Here is a 9,896-nt window from a genome sequence, read left to right as displayed (position 1 = left end):
GGTGTTACATAACACAGGTATTTGGTGGGGGATGAAGATTGTGGTTAATACTATAAATACAAGAATGTTCTTCAAATATAAGATGTTAAGATTTCAGTGATAAATAGGAAAAATACAACTAATATAATTTATAGACTATAGTTACCAGTAATATTGTAATATTTTTTGTAGACATGGCAAAGAAAGTACTATATCAATGATAAAGTTAAAATGAAAAAATGGGATTGGTTTTATGAGATACTGATTTAGGCTATGGGTGGGGGGCTGTTTGTCTCTTCATGAATAACCTGAGCTATATGTGTCCTGAGCTATTCGTGTCCTGAGCTATTCATGTGGGACAGTGAGAACTTCAGCCCTGCCCTTGGTAACCATGGCAACAACTCCAGTCCTGGAAAAACAGTTTAGCAATGCAAACTCTATAAACGTTAAATATTCAGGGAGAATACAAACCAAATGTGTTAAAAGCTTACATGGAATGTATGAAGTCCATGCTAAAAGCACACTTCCTCTGTATAAAAGGAGCTTGAAAATCTTATTTGGAGATCAGGTTTTGAACAGAAAGCTCCTGAGTCTGGCCAGCTATAAATAAATTCCCTTTTACTTCCCAAAATAATTACTGAGTCCTGGCCTTTCCATACACAAATAATTGAACCTCTCCTGATATTAACATCTGGGGTCTCTCCCGGGATTTGCAAATGAAGGCCAGAAAAAGTAGCATTTCACTACCCCTTCTGAATCCCTAAGGAAACCAGGAAGACTCAGGTGAACCTCAAATCTGGGTGCCCCTGGGCTACATTTAGTCCAGAAAAGATGTGGGCTCCACCTGAGTCTTCCCAATGAAAATCAAGGGCAAAGGAAGGTCTGAAAAAATTCTGGGAATGAAAAAGGCTCCAAACACAGAAAAAGGTAAGATTCCCCAGGGATCATAGTGTCAGGAAAACCCTAGCTTTAATTGCTAGGAAGGGAAATCTGATCACCTCCCAGGAGATCCCATTACCTCCAGAAATTTGGGGGAAAGCCGGCTCCTCCAGGTCTGAAAGGAAAGGGGGAAAAAAAGGGAAAAAAGCCTGATGTTTGGGTTTGGCTAGCTTCATGTTCACATCCAGTTCTGGTCTTGCCTCCACTGAGGTAGTGAAGGCTTGATTATAATAGGAAAGGATGTTTATAGGTTTGAGTCCTAACATCCTAGAAATTGGTCTAGATTTAGAAAATTGTAGTTACAGGATAATGAATCAGCTTTCTAATGAAGCTTGGTTTGGGTGTAAAGTTAAACAGTGAAAGGTTTAGCCGGAATGTTTTGTTTTGGTGCTGAATTGCAAATGAGCTTAATTTATAATCAGCCAGGGTAAACAGAAGGTCCTGTTTTTAGTATTCAAAGTCTCTCTTTCTAAGGTTTGTAATGGTTGCAGGGGCAGCTGTCCAGAAAATATAGAAATTGTGAGTCAGATTAATAAGTTTTGTGCTTCTGTCTGTGTCTGCTCAAATGCTGGTGTTAGATTGTGTAATTATTTAAGATGGTGAATTTGGTTAAGCTGGAACCCTCCCTAGCCATTGCAAAGGAGTGAGATGATTATATTTATAAAGCAAAACTGCAGAATATAACTGTGCGTGTATTCTCTACTGTCTTGTCTCTCTGGGTCTGCCCCATTTACCAGGACTTGGGGGATTGTCCATGCCATGCACCCAAGTTTATTGAAACTGGCCCCAGTCAGGGTGGCTTGTGAAGCCAGTGGCTTGAATCATAGCCCTGCCAGGTGGGTGGGTGGGGCCCCTGGGAAAGCACTGAGCCTAAAAGTTCCTTTTCAAACCATTTTAGCAGCCTGGAGCTAGCTACCATTACCTCCCCCCTCCCCCCACCGCTTAGGAGAATGCACAACAAAAGTGGAGAGCTGGAAAGGGGAGAGTGGCTTGCCCCTTTCCAGTGAGTCCATGCCTTCTGTTCCTAAGCCACATTCCTATCTAATCACTGAACTACCTGGAAGGGGGGAGGTGAAGGAAACTCAGAATCAGGATAAATGCAACAAAATTCCTACCTTAGAGCCAAAGACTTATTTGTATATGGTAAAGTACCCCTGTCAAAAAAAGGAAGAGGCTATTGCTTGAAACAATAAACCTCTAATCACTTGATAGCCTTTTTTTTTAAAATTTTTTATTCATTTTTTTAAAAATATTACATTAAAAAAATATGAAGTCCCATTCAACCCCACCGCCCCCACCTCCCCACTCCCCCCACAGCAACACTCTCTCCCATCATCATGACACATCCATTGCACCTGGTAAGTACATCTCTGGGCATTGCTGCACCCCATAGTCAATGGTCCACATCATAGCCCACACTCTCCCACGTTCCATCCAGTGGGCCCTGGGGGGATCTACAATGTCCCGTAGTTGTCCGTGAAGCACCACCCAGGACAACTTCAAGTCCCGAAAACACCTCCCCATCTCATCTCTTCCTCCCATTCCCCAAACCCAGCAGCCACCATGGCCATCCTTCCCACACCAATGCCACATTTTCTCTGTGGACATTGGATTGGTTGTGTCCATTGCACATCTATGTCAAGTGGGGACTTAGATTCCACATGGATACTGGATGCAATCTTCCTGCTTTCAGTTGTAGGCACTTTAGGCTCCATGGTGTGGTGGTTGACCTTCTTCAACTCCATGTTAGCTGAGTGGGGTAAGCCCAATAAATCAGAGTGTAGGAGCTGAAGTCTGTTGAGGCTCAGGGCCTGGCTTGATAGCCCTTTTAATGGTTTGGCTGGGAACAGTCAGCAGTAAGGGTCATGAGAAACTGCAGAAAAAAACACATGAAACTGAAAACCCAGAGACCTCATGTCATATCTCCTTAAAAATTGAAAATAAATTTAAATAAAATAAACCTCAAACATCTCAGTTTAAACACTGCATCTATAAAAGGTATAAACAGTAATCAAAATAAAACCTCATGTGCCATCACTTAGGTCAGGGAGTTCCTTAAAATGCTAAGATATGGAATTCTACTGTTTCAATCTGTGCTTAACTTTGTGTTCAACTTTAAAATCTGTGTTTGGATTTTGTCAGTTTGCTTGCACCTAAGAAATCTAAGTAAAAGGTAATTTAAAAATGAATCTTTAAATGCCATTACTGTCTTGCTGATAAATTAAATGCATAACTGCAGAAGAAATTTGTTCAGCTACTAGAAAAAACAGGAAAGCTTTGTAGGTTCATTACTAATAAGGTTCTTATAACTTAATTAATAAAGGTATCCAATTCATCTTAAAATAAAACATACTAAAAACTGTAACTAAGAATTAAAAATCATTGTATAAGCACCCTTATATATATATACACATCTATAAAGCTATTATGACGGAGTAAATGTGGCCTGGATTTCAGCTCTTGTAATGGTGATAGTGAATTAATTTGCCTCTATTTATGGCTACTTCAGGTTTATCTAATGCTTACTGTGATAGTGGTGGTTATTACTCAAACTTATCCTATAGTTATTTTATAATTAATTTCACCCCTGGTCTTCAACTATTGTAATGGTAATTATAAACTGCATTTGCCTTTACTTACAGTTCCTGGAGGTCTGGCCCACCCTTTAACAAACCAACATAATAATTAAACTTTAAAACTTATATTAAATAAAAAAAGGGGGGTTTATGCATATCACTTTTGTGCCATTCTAAATATTTTTTAGTCTTCTCATTTCCTCTTTATCCTTTTAAAGGAGAAACTGTCTTTTTCCTTGACCTTTAAAATAATATAAATTAATTCTGATTGGCCATTTCCACCAGAAATCAGAAATAACTGTTGCCAGGTTTTCCAAGAGTAGGCAATACTCTTCTCAATGTACCAGGCCTTATTAAGCAACCCCATTGTTCAGGCTGTCTCAGAAAAAAAAAATGAGTAAAAGCTACCAGGTTTCTTTCCAGTCTAAACAGAAGCCCAAATACTTGCCAGGTTCCCACCAAAGTCAGTGAGGGAACTATATTTTGAATTAACCAGCAAAGAAAAAGGTTTTAAATAACTAAATGGTGTTTCTGTATCAAACTATTCATGTCTGCCTATTTGCTAAAGTTAAATATGCAGTTATATAAGTTATACATATTTCTAAAACCAAAATTAAACTAACCGGTATAAAAGGTCCTGTAAAAAAAAATCTAAATACAGAACTGTTAAAAAGCTACGAAATCCTTATTAAATTAAAATTAAAACAGGTTAAATAACTGCTTTATATTCCAGAACCTAAAAATTAATATGCTTTTGAAATTATTCAGTTTTAAAATTATCAAAAAGAAAAGTTTTAAGCCCCTGTAAAAAAGGAAAACAACATTCTTTGTTTAATCAATAACAATTTCAATTTGTTTAGCTTAAGTATTATCTCTTAAATTTATAAATACCAGGTTAATAAGTTAACATTGTATATATTGAATCGTTAAAATAATGGGAACTGTAAGCTTGTGTTTAATGAAATTAAATTAAGTGTAAAATTGCTCTCTCTTAAATGCATGGGGTAGATTCCATTAGTTGCTAATTATAATATGGAGTAAATTTGCCAGTCCATAATTGTGGTCAATTGTAAAAAGTTTGTAAAAAACATCTTCCAAACTTATGCATTTAAATGGTTCTGGTTCTAGAAGCCACTGTTAACTAAAACCTGGATTGGTATTGATAGCAAAGAGTAACTTCATAATAATGAAACCTGTCTGAAGGTCATAGCAAGGTGCATATTTAAGTAAATGTTAATGAAAAGCTACCTTGATTCCACTGGGATTCTTCCATTTTCATTTTAAGAATAAAAAATAGTTTTTCCCCCTCTATTACTAAAGTAAAATGCCTGCTATTATCTTCATGGTAAAAGTGTAAAAAATAAACAAAGGCATTTGATATATGATGTGTTGCATTAAAAATGTTTAAAAATATATAAAAACAAGGGATAAACTTCAACATTGTTAAACTCTCTTGTGCATTCAAATCAGGCCTTGAATACATTACAGGTTGCCTCTCCATGGGAGTTATTGGCTAGGCTGGTCACTGACTCCTCAAATAAAAATATCTACTACATCACACCTCTGGTTGTGCTCCTGAAGTCAACAGAAACTACATTGCAGTTTCAAACTCCTGCAGCAGCCAGTGATGGCTCAGTACAGCCAAAGGTACACTGGATATCACCTCCAGTCTGGCACTGTTCCATAGTTCCAGAGAGCACTATGCACCAGGCCAGTGAAATACTGGAAACCACGTTCTTAGCTTCTCTCTAGGATCAATGATGCTGTGGCTTACTCACTGTGTGAAGAATATACAAAGTGGAGCCATAATCACCAGTGTACTGTAAGTAAAATTAAAAACAAATTGGCATTATGGCCTGCTTCCATGGAGAGATAACATGTAAAGTATTACAACCCTGAAACTTAAAACTATTAATTGCAATTCAGAATCCTTATGCATTTAGTAATACATTAATTAAGTGCTGTACCTTTATCCTGTTCTAAATATATGCCTAATAATTATAATGTTATCTTCTCTATTCTAAGTCAGGTACAAAAGTACATTAGACATGTTAAATTCCTGGTAAACTTAATTTTCTAAATAGTTAATTTTAACGTGTCTATAAAATAAAATATACTTCTTAGCTAAAAACAATGGGGTTACCAGTGGTTTACAGGTAACTGATTAAATAATATCAGGCTCAGTCACCCTACTACTTTACTATACTGTGTAACAAAATGAGTCTTGCTTACTAGCAGTGGGTCACCTATTAAACAATCAAAATTATCAGAAGTTATTCAATTAAACCAATTGTAAAAACTTTATTCTGTAGTTCTGAAAACTCCCACAGCTAAAAGAATTTCCAATTTAGTGCACTAATCCCGAATGAAACCAATTGCCCAAGAAGGTGCCAGTTCACCAGGAACACCTGACGAAGCACATAAGTGCCAATCATTAAACATAAGTGCCACTCTGAAATGCATCTTCAAAACAAAGCTAAGAACCTAATACTGTTATCTACTACAATTTCTCTCTGAAAAGAAATAACTTAAAAAAATATATATATATATAAATATATATATATACATACTGTTCCCCACCAACTTAAAAAGGTGCCATCTTTACAGGCACCTAACGTCGTCTACCTCTGTAATCCAATGTCCCCTTAAAAAAAAAAAAAAAGGTATTCACAAATTTTAATTAAGTTTGTTACTTTCAGAATGAGCATCTTATTAATCATATGAAAACTTCATCCAGCTATATATACAATGCAAGATCCATCTTCCTCCAGTCAAAATAACAAAGTTATTACACCTTGTTAAATAAGGACCACAACCCATGGCCAGGAGGAAGTAGTTACAGAAAAGAGATCATATCCCTTCAGCACCCCTTTAAGATTAAAGGTGTAAATTATCTAAGGGTAAAATAAAATTAATAGATGGATCTGGAGCCTGGCAAGAAATCCACATAAGCACCGATAACCCCCAGGATGACTACTGGGGGCCCCCACCCCCAGGATTCTACTGTCCAGGATGAGAATTTCTTCCGGAAACAGGATAAATCCCCAATGTTACCCAGGAACTTTGTCTTTGGGTCCTTACTGGGAAATTGATAAGTGGGATAATCAATCAAAACAACAGTCACTCACCTCATAACTCCAACAATAAGTATGCCAAAGTTTAGCAAGTTACACTGGCCTAAAGGGGGGAAATGACGTAGGTTGGGGGGGGGGGGCGCTGTTTGTCTCTTCATGAATAACCTGAGTTGTATGTGTCCTGAGCTGTGCCTGTGGGACAGTGAGAACTGCGTCCCTGCCCTTGGTAACCATGGCAACAATTCCAGTGCCAGAAAAACAGTTTAGCAATGCAAACTCTATAAACTTTAAATATTCAGGGAGAATACAAACCAAATGTGTTAAAAGCTTACATGGAATGTATAAAGTTCATGCTAAAAGCTTATCTAGAATGTATGAAGTCCATGGTAAAAGCATACTTCCTCTGTATAAAAGGAACTCGAAAATCTTATTTGGGGCTTGGGTTTTGAACAGAAAACTCTTGAGTCCGGCCAGCCATAAATAAATTCCTTTTTCCTTGCCAAAATTATTACTGAGTCCTGGCCTTTTCACACACAAATAATTGAACCTCTGTCAACGTCTACAACAATATGAATATGATTAAACATTTTTTTCTTCAATTTCTTCATTAAGAAGGAGATGGTCATGACATTTAACCAATCTCTAATCATTTATGTATGTTTTTTTAAAAAGACTAAAAAGGGTTTATTTCACCGGCTGTAGCAGAACAAACTAAAATTAGGTCTTTTCTTCTCTGGACCCATAAATGAACCGTCAACACTTATGAAGCACACAACCCAGTGTCCACATATTCTCCTTCCATTTAGTTGATCAGAAAGCATTTAATCATTAAATCTTCAGTAAAATAAGTCCACTGTTTAAGAGACTCAAGTAATGGAATTCTCTTTCATTCTGGCTAATATTTAAACGTTAAAACACTACTACTACTACTACTGTAGTGGAGAAATTCGGATAGGCGCGGTTTCGAAGGCCAGGACACGAGAATACCGAGAAGGAAGTTGGTTTATTTCGACCGGCCGGGCTCGGCGGACTCTTGTCCTAATAAAAACCGAGCCCCGAACAGCCTTTTCCAGACCCTTTTATACAGAGGATATAGGATTAGGAAGACTAACAGTGATGGTAAACAGACCTTTGGTTAGGTTCTTCAGATCTTAGTATCAGATAGGTTATTTCCTCCCGGTGAGTTACATATTCTCCACATCCAAGCCAGTTTGGATTAGCATATCTTCCACATCGTCTGGAGGCAGCCCTGAATACACACTCAGTCTCACATCCCTTCTGAACATTCAAAGACTGCAGGGCCTATATTACTTATTTGGCCATCTTGGAGACTAGGTACTCTTGGAAATAATTTTGATTTAATGCACAGGCTATATCACTACTACTACTACTACTACTACTATGACCCCTCGCCAATTATTTTATTCACTAACACTCCAACCCACCAAAAAGATCACCATCCTCTTTCAGGAAGCTGACAGGTAGCAGGCAGTAGGGTTCTGCCTGAAAAATCAAGTTTTCGAGTACCCAGAGGAAGGACAGGGTCACACAGAGACGAGGCAGGGCACTTGATGTAAGGGCGGCCCCACCCACGGAACTACCAGTGAGCAGAATTGGGAAAAGAGCAACCCTCTAACGCTAAGCACTGCCCCGGCCGTGTTCCGCGTCCAGCCCAGCTTGGCCCACGGCCCAGTGAGAGCCCGAGCTTAGACAGAGTCCAAGCACCGAGCGCCGGGCACCGGCTTTGTCCCTTAGCGGGGTAGAAGGGAGGCTGGAACCAGTGACGGCGCCCGCGGAGGTGAGAGTGGATCTGGGAAGCACAGAGCCCGCCCTACCTCCCTCCCGTCGAGCCTGGGGCCGGCGGGACACAGCCCGCTGGGCAGCCTGGGCCGGGAGGGGCGGGAAGGTCCCGGGCGCGGAGGCCCCAGCCGAGGGCGGCGACATCGGCGACCCCTTTGGCCTCGCAGGCGGCACAGTCCTCGTCCTCCCTCAGCAGCGTGCACAGAGTGAGCTGGTGCTGGCGGTTCAGCTTCTGAGCCTTCTCCCGGCAGCAGCTCGACGCCTTCTCCGCGGAGGGACGAGAAGCCCGGGCCAGCCAAGCGGGCGGCCGAGTGAGGACGGGGCCAGGCAGCGCGACGGCGCCTGGAGCGCCGGGGCTGCGGGAGGACTCACCCAGAGAAGCCGGGCTGCGGCGGTTGTGGCATCGCGGGCGTGTCCCGCCTCCCAGCCGCCGGCCCGCACTGCCCAGCCCGCGGGAGTAGAGGGAGCCGTTTATGTATCTTTCTTAACCCTGGGGAAACAGTTGAGGTGATTTATAGGATTAACTAAGATGAATGTGGCTGGACAGAATTTTAAAATTAATGCTTCCATAAGTTGCTAAGCTACCTTTTGTCTATTATTTTGTTTATTTATTTTTTAAATCAATGAGGGAGTGGATGTACCTTAAGCGGTTGAACTCCTGTATCCCATTTAGGAGGTCCAGGGTTCAATCAACGGTACCTTAAAAAAAAAAAACGAAACCGAATGGGTGACGTCATCAAACAGCGACGGAAGCCGTACCTTGGGAAAAACCTCCCCTGATAATATGGAGAAAGGTAGAAACTGGAGGACTCCGCAAATGCTAACTGAAGAGAGAGAAAGCTATCAGGTAGGAAACTTCCACCCGGGACCTACAGGTCCTCCTGCCTTCCCTCTCGGTGGGTCCCGTGCAAAACTTGGGAGTTCTCCGGAGGCAGCAAGCAGCCTGGATGCTTCTTACCAGGGAAAAAGAATTTGGAACTGACAGCAGTGAGTTAGAACCCCACGCATATCAGGTACAGAGACAGAAGCCCACAGAGATCCAGCGCTGCAAACCAGCTGCTGAGGAGTGCTGAAAACAAGGGCCCCCATTTTAGGGGGTTAGGGAGTAAAACCGCAGCAGAATGGCTATGGCCGAGCGGTGCACTCAGTCGATCCAGTTACACAGGGAATTCCAGTGTTGGTGGAATTCCCTTAATGCAGAACGGACTTTTCTGGGGGTCACACCTTTCTCGAATGACCCTATCTGACTCTCAGAGGCAGGATAAACTGGTAGGGAAGAAACTTTTGACAGAAAATCTCACAGAGAAAAATGGAGGGGAGGGTTGAACTGAACTGCTGCTAGACTGGAGAGTCCAAGAAATGAAAAGTGTAAAGAAAATGGGGCACTGAGTGAGGAAGAGAATTAAAACAAATCATAGGCTCTGGGGACAAATATCTGCATAAAAACAAACAGATTAAGATTCCTTCAGAAGGACGAGAGGAAATAACCTGGCATGTTACGGCCGGTTGTTTCAGGTTCTGGGGAAAG

At 40.8% G+C, this 9,896-nt stretch overlaps 1 protein-coding gene and 1 long non-coding RNA gene across 3 annotated transcripts in view; one reads left to right on the top strand and one right to left on the bottom strand.

Moving 5' to 3' along the window:
- Window positions 1-2,238: 2,238 nt before the first annotated feature.
- On the bottom strand, window positions 2,239-9,074 carry LOC131278831 (uncharacterized). The gene is made up of 3 exons (XR_009186279.2): window positions 9,010-9,074; window positions 8,741-8,858; window positions 2,239-2,791 (listed from the first exon to the last, which is right to left on the bottom strand). It is a non-coding gene; the product is annotated as an uncharacterized lncRNA (long non-coding RNA).
- Window positions 8,216-9,896, top strand: part of LOC105746990 (zinc finger protein 596-like) — a 49,036-nt gene continuing 47,355 nt past the window's right edge. The window contains exons 1-2 of one of the 2 annotated variants that reach the window (XM_071215943.1): window positions 8,216-8,366; window positions 8,562-9,215. The gene's annotated coding sequence lies outside the window, so the exon portion shown is untranslated. The remainder of the gene's footprint in view (window positions 8,367-8,561; window positions 9,216-9,896) is intronic. The other variant, XM_012528562.4, reaches the window with a different exon arrangement.

This window comes from Dasypus novemcinctus, chromosome 6 (assembly GCF_030445035.2).
Source record: "Dasypus novemcinctus isolate mDasNov1 chromosome 6, mDasNov1.1.hap2, whole genome shotgun sequence".
In the NCBI taxonomy this organism is placed as follows: domain Eukaryota; kingdom Metazoa; phylum Chordata; class Mammalia; order Cingulata; family Dasypodidae; genus Dasypus; species Dasypus novemcinctus.
This window is presented reverse-complemented; position numbering and strand designations above follow the sequence as displayed.